The sequence below is a fragment of the Triticum aestivum genome, chromosome 5B, assembly GCF_018294505.1.
Source record: "Triticum aestivum cultivar Chinese Spring chromosome 5B, IWGSC CS RefSeq v2.1, whole genome shotgun sequence".
In the NCBI taxonomy this organism is placed as follows: Eukaryota; Viridiplantae; Streptophyta; class Magnoliopsida; order Poales; family Poaceae; genus Triticum; species Triticum aestivum.
The window spans coordinates 673,300,641-673,314,147 of NC_057807.1; the positions used below are offsets into that span (position 1 = coordinate 673,300,641).

The 13,507-nt window shown below is 41.3% G+C and overlaps 1 pseudogene; it reads left to right on the forward strand.

Annotated features, from left to right (window-relative positions):
• Positions 1 to 9,189: 9,189 nt before the first annotated feature.
• Positions 9,190 to 12,248, forward strand: LOC123115248 (phosphoinositide phosphatase SAC2-like; annotated as a pseudogene).
• Positions 12,249 to 13,507: the final 1,259 nt, after the last annotated feature.

A 13,507-nucleotide genomic window follows, 5' to 3' on the forward strand; every position in this document is an offset into this window, starting at 1 on the left:
TCAATTAATATAGCGCATGCAATTGAGTGGACGTGAGGGCGAAAGAAAGACATTACTACTCTTAATCATGGGTTGCTAGTAGTACTTCCATTGGTCTACTTCGTATTTTGTGCCAATTTTTGACAGTAACATAATATTTACGCATTTGAGCAGTGTATTCTACTTGAAATTTATGTCCCACTAAACTCATCGGGCGCCGTTTCGGGCCTCGAAACCAAAACCATCAATTAATCTTTACCTTGTTCCCATCCCATTCGAAAGCCTGCTCACACCTACTAGTACGTACCAAACCTGAATGTGTTCCCATTATGCAGGTATTAATACTAGCTAGTGCTAGTACTTAGGTTATAAAAAGGGGAATTACCTAACCGAAAATTACTCTACCTTTCCTCCTCATAAGTGCTTCTTCTTCGTCCATCCTTGCCATGGACGGTGAGCAGAGCTCTTGGTCGAGAACTACTCGTAACAAGGGAGCGGCAACCAAGGCTCCGGAAAAAAAAGAGGGCTCGCCACCACGCAGAGACCTTGAAAGATCTCTCACGGGCAGGTGATGGCTCCCAGGAGCGCCCTAGCCGCGGAGGCGAACATGCCGAGCCGGCGGCGCTGGAGTCGGTATCCCTCAACGACATGCCTGATAACCCACAAGTGTAGGGGATCGCAATAACTTTCGAGGGTAGAGTATTCAACCCATATTTATTGATTCGACACGAGGGGACCCAAAGAATATTCTTAAGTATTAACAGTTGAGTTGTCAATTCAACCACACCTGGATAACTTAGTATCTGCAGCAAGGTATTCAGTAGCAAAGTAATATGATAGTAATGGTAACGGTGGTAAAGGTAAAGATAGCAGTACTGTAGTGATTGTAACAGTAGCAACAGAAAAGTAAATAAGTGAAGCACAATATATGAAAAGCTCGTAGGCATTGGATCAGTGATGGATAATTATGTGGGATGCGATTCCTCATGTAATAGCTATAACATAGGGTGACACAGAACTAACTCCAGTTCATCAATGTAATGTAGGCATGTATTTCGAATATAGTCATACGTGCTTATGGAAAAGAACTTGCATGACATCTTTTGTCCTACCCTCCCGTGGCAGCGGGGTCCTAATGGAAACTAAGGGATATTAAGGCCTCCTTTTAATAGAGTACCGGACCAAAGCATTAACACATAGTGAATACATGAACTCCTCAAACTACGGTCATCACCGAGAAGTATCCTGATTATTGTCACTTCGGGGTTGTCGGATCATAACACATAATAGGTGACTATAGACTTGCAAGATAGGATCAAGAACTCATATATATTCATGAAAACATAATAGGTTCAGATCTGAAATCATGGCGCTCGGGCCCTAGTGACAAGCATTAAGCATAGCAAAGTCATAGCAACATCAATCTCATAACATAGTGGATACTAGGGATCAAACCCTAACAAAACTAACTTGATTACATGGTAAATCTCATCCAACCCATCGCCGTCCAGCAAGCCTACGATGGAAGTACTCACGCACGACGATGAGCATCATGAAATTGGTGATGGAGGATGGTTGATGATGACAATGGAGACTAATCCCCCTCTCCGGAGCCCCAAACGGACACCACATCAGCCCTCCCGAGAAGTTTTAGGGCTTGGCGGCGGCTCTGTATCGTAAAACGCGATGAAACTTCCTCTCTGATTTTTTATCCGTGAGACGGAATATATGGAGTTGGAGTTGAGGTCGGTGGAGCATCAGGGGGCCCACGAGACAGGGGGCGCGACCAGGGGAGGGGGCGCGCCCCCCACCCTCGTGGACAGGGTGTGGGCCCCCTGGCCTTCATCTTTTGCCAGTATTTTTTATATTTTCCAAAACTTATCTTCGTGGATTTTCAGCTCATTCCGAGAACTTTTGTTTCTGCACAAAAATAACACCATGGCAGTTCTGCTGAAAACAGCGTCAGTCCGGGTTAGTTCCATTCAAATCATGCAAGCTAGAGTCCAAAACAAGGGCAAAAGTGTTTGGAAAAGTAGATACGTTGGAGACGTATCAACTCCCCCAAGCTTAAATCTTTGCTTTGTTGGGTAACGTAGTAATTTCAAAAAAAATCCTACGCACACGCAAGATCATGGTGATGCATAGCAACGAGCGGGGAGAGTGTGTCCACGTACCCTCGTAGACCGAAAGCGGAAGGCGTTAGCACAACGCGGTTGATGTACTCATATGTCTTCACGATCCGACTGATCCAAGTACCGAACGTACGGCACCTCCGAGTTTAGCACACGTTTAGCTCGATGACGTCCCTCGAACTCCAATCAAGTCGAGCTTTGAGGGAGATTTTCGTCAGAACGACGGCGTGGTGACGGTGATGATGTTGCTACCGACGCAGGGCTTTGACTAAGCACCGCTACGATATGATCGAGGTGGAATATGGTGGAGGGGGGCACCGCATACGGCTAAGAGATCAAGAGATCAATTGTTGTGTCTAGAGGTGCCCCCTGCCCCCGTATATAAAGGAGCAAGGGGGGAGACGGCCAGCCTTGGGGGGCACCAAGGAGGGGAGGAGTCCTCCTCTTAGTAGGAGTAGGACTCCCCTCTTTCCTAGTCTAACTAGGAAAAGGAAGGGGGGACGAAGGTGAGGGAAAGGAGAAGGAAAGGGGGGAACGCCCCCTCCCTAGTCCAATTCATACCCCCTATAGGGAGGGGGCGCAGCTGCTCTTTGTGGGCTGCCTTCCCTCTTCCCTATGTCCCATGCAGGCCCAATAGTCCCCCCAGGGTTTCCGATAACCCCCGGCACTCCGATAAATACCTGAATCACTCGGAACCTTTCCGATGTCCGAATATAGTCGTCCAATATATTGATCTTTACATATCGACCATTTCGAGACTCCTCGTCATGTCCCTGATCTCATCTGGGACTCTGAACTACCTTCGGTACATCAAAACACATAAACTCATAATATAACCGTCATCGAACTTTAAGCGTGCGGACCCTGAGGGTTTGAGAACTATGTAGACATGACCGAGACACGTCTCTGGTCAATAACCAATAGCGGAACCTGGATGCTCATATTGGCTCCCACATATTCTACGAAGATCTTTATCGGTGAAACCGCATAACAACATACGTTGTTCCCTTTGTCATCGGTATGTTACTTTCCCGGGATTCGATCGTCGGTATCTCAATACCTAGTTCAATCTCGTTACCGGCAAGTCTCTTTACTCGTTCCATAATACATCATCCCGCAACTAACTCATTAGTTGCAATGCTTGCAAGGCTTATAGTGATGTGCATTACTGAGTGGGCCCAGAGATACCTCTCCGACAATCGGAGTGACAAATCCTAATCTCGAAATGCGCCAACCCAACAAGTACCTTTGGAGACACTTGTAGAACACCTTTATAATCACCCAGTTACGTTGTGATGTTCGGTATCACACAAAGTGTTCCTCCGGTAAACGGGAGTTGCATAATCTCACAGTCATAAGAACATGTATAAGTCATGAAGAAAGCAATAGCAACATACTAAACGATCAAGTTCTAAGATAACGGAATGGGTCAAGTCAATCACATCATTCTCCTAATGATGTGATCCCGTTAATCAAATGACAACTCTTTGTCCATGGCTAGGAAACATAACCATCTTTGATTAACGAGCTAGTCAAGTAGAGGCATACTAGTGACACTCAGTTTGTCTATGTATTCACACATGTATCATGTTTCCGGTTAATACAATTCTAGCATGAATAATAAACATTTATCATGATATAAGGAAATAAATAATAACTTTATTATTGCCTCTAGGGCATAATTCCTTCAGTCTCCCACTTGCACTAGAGTCAATAATCTAGTTCACATCACCATGTGATTTAACACAAATATTCACATCTGTATGTGATTAACAGCCATAGCTCACATCATCATGTGACCAACACCCAAAGGGTTTACTGGAGTCAATAATCTAGTTCACATTGCTATGTGAGTAACACCCAAAGAGTACTAAGGTATGATCATGTTTTGCTCGTGGGAGAAGTTTAGTCAACGGGTCTGTCACATATAGAGCCGTATGTATTTTTCAAATATTCTATGTCTACAATGCTCTGCACAGAGCTACTCTAGCTAATTGCTCCCACTTTAAATATGTATCGAGACTGAGACTTAGAGTCATCTGGATCGGTGTAAAAGCTTGCACCGATGTAACTCTTTACGACGAATTCTTTTATCACCTCCATAATCGAGAAACATTTCCTTAGTCCTTACTAAGGATATTCTTGACCGTTGTCCAGTGATCTACTCCTAGATCAAAATTTTACTCCCTTGCCAAACTCAGAGAAAGGTATACAATAGGTCTGGTACACAGCATAGCATACATTATAGAACCTATGACTGAGGCATAGGGAATGCCTTTTCATGCTCTTTCTATTTTCTACCATGGTCGGGTTTTGAGTCTTACTCAACTTCACACCTTTGTAACATAGGCAAGAACTCCTTCTTTGACTGTTCCATTTTGAACTACTTCAAAATCTTATCAAGGTATGTACTCATTGAAAAATCTTATCAAGCGTCTTGATCTATCTCTATAGATCTTGATGCTCAATGTGTAAGCAGCTTCACCGAGGTCTTTCTTTTAAAAGAACTCCTTTCAAACACTCCTTTATGCTTTCCAGAAAATTCTACATTATTTCTGATCAACAATATGGCATTCACATATACTTATCAGAAAGGTTGTAGTGCTCCCATTCACTTTCTTGTAAATACAGGCCTTTCCCAAAGTCTGTATAAAACCATATGCTTTGATCAATTCATCAAAGTGTATATTCCAACTCCGAGATGCTTGCACCAGTCCATTAATGGATCATTGGAGCTTGCACATTTTGTTAGCACCTTTAGGATTGACAAAACCTTCTGGTTGTATCATATACAACACTTCTTTAAGAAATGTCCATTTAAGGAATGTATTTTTAACATCCATTTGCCAGATTTCATAAAATGTAGCAATTTCTAACATGATTCAGATAGACTTAAGCATCGTTATGAGTGAGAAAACCTCATCGTATTCAACACCTTGAACTTGTCGAAAACCTTTCGCAACAAGTCGAGCTTTGTAGATAGTAACACTACTATCAGTGTTCATCTTCCTCTTGAAGATCCATTTATTCTCGATGGCTTGCCAATCATCGGGCAAGTCAACCAAAAATACACACTTTGTTCTCATACATGGATCCTATCTCAGGTTTCATGGCTTCAAGCTATTTCGCGGAATCTGGGTTCATCATCGCTTACTCATAGCTCGTAGGTTCATCATGGTCTAGTAACATGATTTCCAGAATAGGATTATCGTACCACTTTGGTATGGACCATACTCAGGAAGACCTACGAGGTTCGGTAGTAATTTGATCTGAAGTTTCATGATCATCATCATTAGCTTCCTCACTAATTGGTGTAGGAATCACTGGAACTGATTTCTGTGATGAACTACTTTCCAATTCGGGAGAAGGTACAATTACCTCATCAAGTTCTACTTTCCTCCCACTCACTTCTTTCGAGAGAAACTCCTTCTCTAGAAAGGATCCATTCTTAGCAATGAATATCTTGCCTTCGGATCTGTGATAGAAGGTGTACCCAATAGTTTCCTTTTGGATATCCTATGAAGATGCACTTCTCCGATTTGGGTTCGAGCTTATCAGGTTGAAACTTTTTCATATAAGCATCATAGCCCCAAACTTTTAAGCAACGACAACTTTGGTTTCTTGCCAAACCACAGTTCATAAGGCGTCGTCTCAACGGATTTTGATGGTGCCCTATTTAAAGTGAATGCAACTGTCTCTAATGCATAACCCCAAAACGATAGTGGTAAACCGATAAGAGACATCATAGATCGCACAATATCCAATAAAGTGCGGTTACGACGTTCGGACATGCCATAACGCTATAGTGTTCCAGGTGGTGTGAACTGTGAAACTATTCCACATTGTTTTATATGAAGGCCAAACTCGTAACTCAAATATTCTCCTTCACGATCAGATCGTAGAAACTTTATTTTCTTGTTACGATGATTCTCCACTTCACTCTGAAATTCTTTGAACTTTTCAAATGTTTCAGACTTGTGTTTCATTAAGAAGATATACCCATATCTGCTCAAATCATCTGTGAAGGTCAGAAAATAACGATACTCGCCACGAGCATCAACACTCATTGGATCACATACATCGGTATGTATTATTTTCCAATAAGTCAGTAGCTCGTTCCATTGTTCCAGAGAACGGAGTTTTAGTCATCTTGCCCATAAGGCACGGTTCGCAAGCATCAAATGATTCATAATTAAGTGAATCCAAAAATCCATCTTTTATGGAGTTTCTTCATGCGCTTTACACCGATATGACCCAAACGGCACTGCCACAGATATGTTGCACTATCATTATCAACTTTGCATCTTTTAACATCAATATAATGAATATGTGTATTACCACGATCGAGATCCAACAAACTATTTTCATTGGGTGTATTACCATCGAAAGTTTTATTCATATAAACAGAACAACAATTATTCTCTGACTTTAAATGAATAACCGTATTGCAATAAGCACAAAAGAAATAAAACAATACATATTAAACAGAAAACAGGTTTAAGGGGGGGGGCTAAAACCCTAAACCTGCGGCGGCCTTTAGTCGCGGTTGGCCAGAAGAACCGCGACTAAAGGTCCTCCGCCCCGACGGCCACCTGGCGCCCACGTGGACGGGCCTTTAGTCGCGGTTCTTAAGCAACCGCGACTAAAGGGTGGGGCCTTTAGTCGCGCCCGTTCGGTCGCGGTTGCGCAACCGCGACTAATGGCAGTTGCGAACCGCGACCAAAGGCCCTTTTTCCACCAGTGACAGCCCAGAATAACCGAATGAACTGTATGAAAATGAAAAAGGAGATGGATATCCAATTATAGTGTCGTAGTATTAATTACTGTATGTGAAACAGTGGAGTTGCTAAGTTTACATGTCTTGAGGTCGATTGGAAGATCTTGGTTAAATTCTATATGACTAATGATAGTATGAATTTACAGATAATTCAAATATAACCTACTCGGGTTGCAGTGGCTCGATTAATGAACTCTGGCGTAAAACTTGCAATGTGTGTTCAGAACAGTTAGTATGTTGTCAGAAAAACTGTGAAAAAGGACAGATAATTTGAACCTACAAATGATTAGAGCAACTCCAACGCGGCGACCCAAATGGTCCGCGTGTGTCCATTTACATCGGAACGGACCAAAACAACGGCCCAACGCGCATACTCTTCTGCAGCCCTCCCGTCTGATCCCCGTGCACCACCGTTAGCTGCCCCAGTATTCGAAGGGTCAATTAACTTAACTTTCTTCTTTAATCATGATTAAGTCCTGGGATTGTGTTAAATCAGGAAATTGACTGGACAACTGTTCCGTTAAGAGCAGAGTATTTGCAGTACAGTAGTTGATCCGAATGTTTAGCCTCAATTGAGAAAAAGATGAAATGTTTATCAAAGGGTTGATTGCCAGACATTACCAGAGATGAAACGTTTTGGCTTACAACACTCACCAAGCATTGCTTGCCCAGACTTTACAGAGATCCACAAAATATCTTAGAATTAACTATAATGCATATATGCTATTTAGTTACTAGGAATGATTTGTTTCCAAACGGCAAGGGGTAGAACAACGGCCATTTGTTTCATAGAAGCTGATGCAACATGTGTGCGACAGTTATCCAAATTTCTCAAAGATGAAATGTTTCTCAGATGATCGCCAACTTACAACAATATAACCGTTCAGTTTACGTTCCAACATTAAGCTTACAGTCATTTTGTTTCAAAAACCTCACCCTGCAGCATGCATCATAGAGTTTCCTCTGGCCCTATCTTGAGATCCAGGCTAGATCGGATACATGCGGACGAAGGATAGAAAGATAAAGTTCAAACAGACAGACAGACAGTTCACCTAAAGTAGCATTCAGTTGTTCCACATGCAAAACCCTCCGAAACCCATAATATGGCAGCAACATCAGGGTCAATGTCCTCAGGTTCACTCTGGCCAGGCTGCGCTTCCTGAAACCATTTTATATCCAGTCATTATGAATTCTACTGATTTTCAGCAGCCCATTGTACCGTTGACAGAAAGTCTCATGTGAAATGGAAAACTGATAGTAAGCGCAGGCAGTAATATACACAAACTGTTGCATTACCTTCTTCACTTCTTTTTCTTGTGTTCACCCTTCCTCTTCTCCTCTTGCTTTTGTTTCAAAATTCCCTCTTTCAAATCTGAAGAACAAGCAAAGGAGGTAATGTTAACTTGCGGACAGCAATCTGATACAGTTCAGTCTTCGGTGAGCATTTGAGATATACTACTCCTTAACGTTTGCTAGGTATATGTGAGAACATAATCAAAGGAAGTATCACCACATATGATACACATGCATAGCAGTAACAAAGATTGGCTATGAGCAACAATTATCATAGCTATGTATGTACATGGAATATAATACACAATCAAGTTGCCTTCGTAACACCGATAATGTTATGTATGTCTACTACATGACCCGCTGAGCAACAAGTTAGGAGAGGATCCCCTTGATCTCTCAGTTAGGAGGTTTATCATTCAAACTACGAATATATCTCTTAGCTTGGGCCTTATACGGATAAGATACGCAATTTGCTACTCAGATCGGATTGTTAGGTCTGCTATATAAAGAGGAACCCCCGTGAGGAATACAGCAAGCAAGAATTAGAAGAAGAATTTAGAGGATTAATAGCTCTTGTCTGATTCAGGAAACTTAAGACTTATATTAGGCCAGAATCACATGTAAGTTCTATACCGTTTGTTTGTTATGTATTTGCATAGCTGAAGACTTCTCTGATAATCCTTGCTATCTACAGTAAAATCAGTTGTGGAATACAAACCCACCTGCCTTTATTTTGAAAACCTTGTTCTTAGATACGGGAACCCTAGTCATCTTAAACCTAATCAAGGTGAGTGTAATTGTTCAACGTAATTTACATCTATTGATTGGTCAGCTTGATAACCTTTTGGTATCCTTTCTGATTACTCTCTTTTGAATTGCGTGTATATCTCTCAGACTCGTGAGAAGAAGCCTCGTGAATCTTTGAGATCCGTGCAGAATATGCAAAGGCTATCCATTACATAAGTAAGGGGTTAATTACCAGATGACAAACGTCTTAAGTTTTTACACATGGATCTGAGTAAGCTTTCCCGAAGGTAATCTATTGTATTCCCAGAGGATATTCATATTCTATCTGAGCTCGCCCCTATAAGAACCTATTGATTATGCGCAAAGTACATACTAATGATATATTAATCTACATGACATCTGTAGGGAAGGCACCAATGTGCTTGGACTGTTAAACATTGTAGCATCAGATGTGTTGGATGGAACTAACGACCACATCCATTGTGAGGTAACTACATCATCAAAACCATTGGATGCTTCAAAGTAATTTGTATACCTACTTAGGAAGAGGCAATTGCTTAAGAATCGATAAGTTCGACTTAGCAAATCCATGAAATGAGCCCCTCCAGCAAATAAAATACAATATTTTCTTAATGTTTGGCCATATATCTACATTGCTGTATAGATTGGACACAGAAAAAACTACCCAATGTTATTTGCATTAAAATAGTCTTTCATAATATATGTGGTCAGTGTTAGTGGGGTAAACATTCGTATGAGAGGAGAACATGGCCATGTGAAAGGAGAGCACTGATTTGGAGAGGAACAGATGTATTGCAGCTGGCCAGATAATAGATGATTGCAGGGACTTGCCTACTAGAAGATATTGATATTCCATTGCTTAAACTGAAAGATAGCTTTAACGTTATGTACTCTATAGGAACTGATTTTGAAATGCATATATCTAAAACTAGTATGTACTCTAGTGCAGATAAATGGAAACTACTAACCCAAAGGAAACAAATAACCTAATGTGCAGATAATGGACATCCTGCTGGCTTGCTGCTGGCAGTACTATGGTAATATTTAACATGTTTCACAGTGGACAAGGGGGTGTTACCAACTCATGTACTCCCTCCGTCCGAAAATACTTGTCATCAAAATGGATAAAAGGAGATGTATGTATTTTCGGACGGAGGGAGTAACATCAAAAGCAATGATGATTTCTGCCCAGCTACAATGGTACCTCTTTTACTATAGAAGGGTGTCCTCAGGACAAACTGCATAAACTGCTTAGACCACACAAATGTTGCGCAGTTTGCATATGGATTAGCTGCTTTAGGGCGTCAACTTCAAGTGTTGAAGGTCATTGAAGAACCTAAAATTGAACAGCGTCCTCCTTTGGCCGATGATCTGATGGATTTCTATGAAAGGATGGGTGATACATTAACCATCCAGTATGGTGGTTCTGCTGCTCACAGCATGGTTAGCATCTTGTTATGTCTGTAACTCGTGAGTAACATAATCTGCGTAACACAAATCTTGAAATAGGGCTCTTTTGAACTAAAACTTAGTATGCATACTCTGGAAGGTGTGCACTTGTGTACTACTACTCCGTCCCATAATGTAAGACTGTTTTGAAAGCTAACCTAGCTTGCAAAAACGTCTTACATTATGGGACGGAAGGAGTACTATTTTAATGTATTCTTTACCACCTCTGGAGTACTTCTAATTTTCTCGAGTAGTTGTAAACTTCTAATTGTCGCATCACTCTTCCCTTTTTCTATCATTTGATTTGTACATCTATTTTCCCCTCCCTGCTATTGTGTTCAGCTATCTAGCCACACATTTAAGTCAAATAAACATTAAGCCCACCTATCACCTGAAGATAGGGCTATGAAAGAGCAGTTGCTAGCTACTGTCAAGGGTCAGGTCTGTCATGCTTATCATTTTAGCAAAGGTCATGCGTACCAGGACAGTTGATACCAAATATCAAACGTTTGCTCTAACAGGTCTTCCTATGATTAAATGAAGTACCTAAATCAATTGCTACATGCACCTTTGCTCTTTGGAAACAAGTTTAGCAGTAGAGGTTGTTAATAGGGCGACGACATCTGCCACACCCAAGCACCATGAGTGTATTTTATGAAAATGTAAATCTCAATTGTTTGTATCTGAAATTTTTGTGACTAAAATAGCAGACATTTCTTACTGATTATCGTTTTTGATAAACAAAACTTGTTGTTTTTCATTTTAAGTATTTGCTATTGTAATCATGAATATGTTTATTTCGGAATAATAATTTGTTGTTAGGCAGCCAATTCAGTAGTCAACACAAGTCCAACTTGGTATTTTAAATGCTAAGTGTAACTCTTCCATTGTAAGGGCAACTCTAACCGATCCCCTAAAAAATAGAGGAGGATCCGGCCGAGCCAAGCTTAGTGGAGTATTTTTACTCCACTAAGTTTTGGTCGGACCTAGCCAAACTCCTAAATTTAAGGGAGTAAAAACCAAATTTGCAAAGTTCAACCTAGTTTCAACCAAAATCTGCATAAGCTCAACCTAGCCAAAGACATTGTCTTGACAACCGAAATTTAAACTTAAGGACGCGCCGGCGGGGCGGCGGCTTAAGGACGTGCCGCTTAAAGACGAACCACGGGCGTGACAACGGGGAGCATCGGCGATAGGATCCAGCCATTGGGAGGAGGGGGCATCGAGGAACGGCGGGGGGAGTCACCGGCAGCGGGGATGGGGGAGGAGAAGAGGCAAAGGAGGCGGAGAGGAAGACGAGAAGATGTGGCATAATTTTACTCGGCCGCCGAGCGGCGGAGTAAACATAGGGTCGGCGGAGGCGGCTGATGATAATTATTCCTCCACTATGGGGTATAGGGGATCGGTTAGGTACCGGTTACAGGAGTAAAACCGGGTTTTTACTCCTCTAACTGGTTATTGGGGATCGGTTAGAGTTGCCCTAACATGACACAGATCTTCTGTGAGAAAACAGGACAGTGGAAGGCAGCAACCCAATCCCAGTTCCTTCGAACCCTTCAGCGTTACTAAGAAGCAGGATGCTATAAATGTGTGAGCTTCTTCATGTTTGCAAAAATATCACACTCACAAAACCAATCAAAAATGCCGACATGGGTCTAATATTATTTCACACAAGATTTATCTGTTGTGTTTCCTTAAAATGCTGGTTCTTGAGTCATTTCCAGCCTCAACAAGGCAGACCGCCTCGGTGTAAGCTAGACTCAGATCAGCATTACAGTATCGGCAGGCAAGGAACTTTAAGTTAAGAAACTGGAAGGTGCTGCTCTTCCATTAACAACAACATTGCTTGATGAGCTGCTGTCCAACATGTTCTGTACGCGATTAACTTTTACTTGGACACTTTTCTTGACTTCAATCAAACAGAATATCAAAGTAGAATTTCTTTTCCGATAAAGGGCGATTTCATTACTTAAAAGGTTTAAGCATTACACCCGGCGCATTATTTCAAAGTAGAAATTGTTAAATATAGTAACTTGATTCATTCCCTCATTCCATGGGCTCAAGGCCAATATGAGTCCCTACAACAATACAACCGTCTCTAACAAAAATAACATTGTGGTTCTCACTTCTTGGTCCATGTAATATTTGTCGAAAAGTTGTTACCAATCAATAAATACCCCCTAAACACAACAGATAACCATTCGATATTCACATTGTTGCATAAATTTGTAGCACATGGTTACTAAAAAATTAACTTTCACGGCAAAACCTACCCAGTACAAGTACAAGACTTAGTTAACTGCAAGAAAAAATAATGAAGCGAACAATGGCAAGACAAATGAAAATGACTAGATAAGTAGTAAATATGCACTGTATACCTTATAATTATAAGGCAAGAAGCTGACATAAGGCATGCATGTTGAAAATATTATGTAACTAATAAAACAAGCATATTATAAATCTTATTGATTTCTGCAACGTCGTCTACTATCTATATTACAAAATTGAAACAAAACCACTAGTAAAATATTAAATGGTCCCCTACAGAATGATTATGTGATTCAAGAGATAGGTTCTATTGAGTTCCAACTTCCAAGTCCAAACACACATGCAGGAGTCCATGGCCATCGTTTTATGTGGTTAATATAACTGCATAGGGTGAATCGCAATGCCATGTTAAAAGTGTGGGTTCAGTAATTCGACAAAATCTTTGAGAAATCATTTCATGCAGGTGAAATAACTACATGCTCTATGGGGCTTAGGAATGAATCGAATGATGCGGCTTGATTTTCCTGTTTCTTTTGCATTGCTTTGCATTGATGACTTTCTCTGCCCATTCTGTAAGAGATAGCACAACCAACCGGACGCACTACACGACAAAATGCTTTGGTTGGCACTGACTGTTCCAATTTGTGGTTGTCCACGGGTTGGATGTTCATGTTGTGAGTGGCACCATAGCCCATTCGAAACGTTTTCTCGTACCACATGGGAAAATGCTTTGGCTGGATTTGGCTGCCTAGTTTTCCTATCTGTGGCAGTCCAAGCGTTCGCTGTTCATGTTGTGTTTGGCGCCACAGCCCGACCGGAACGTTTTTTCCATATAGTTAGT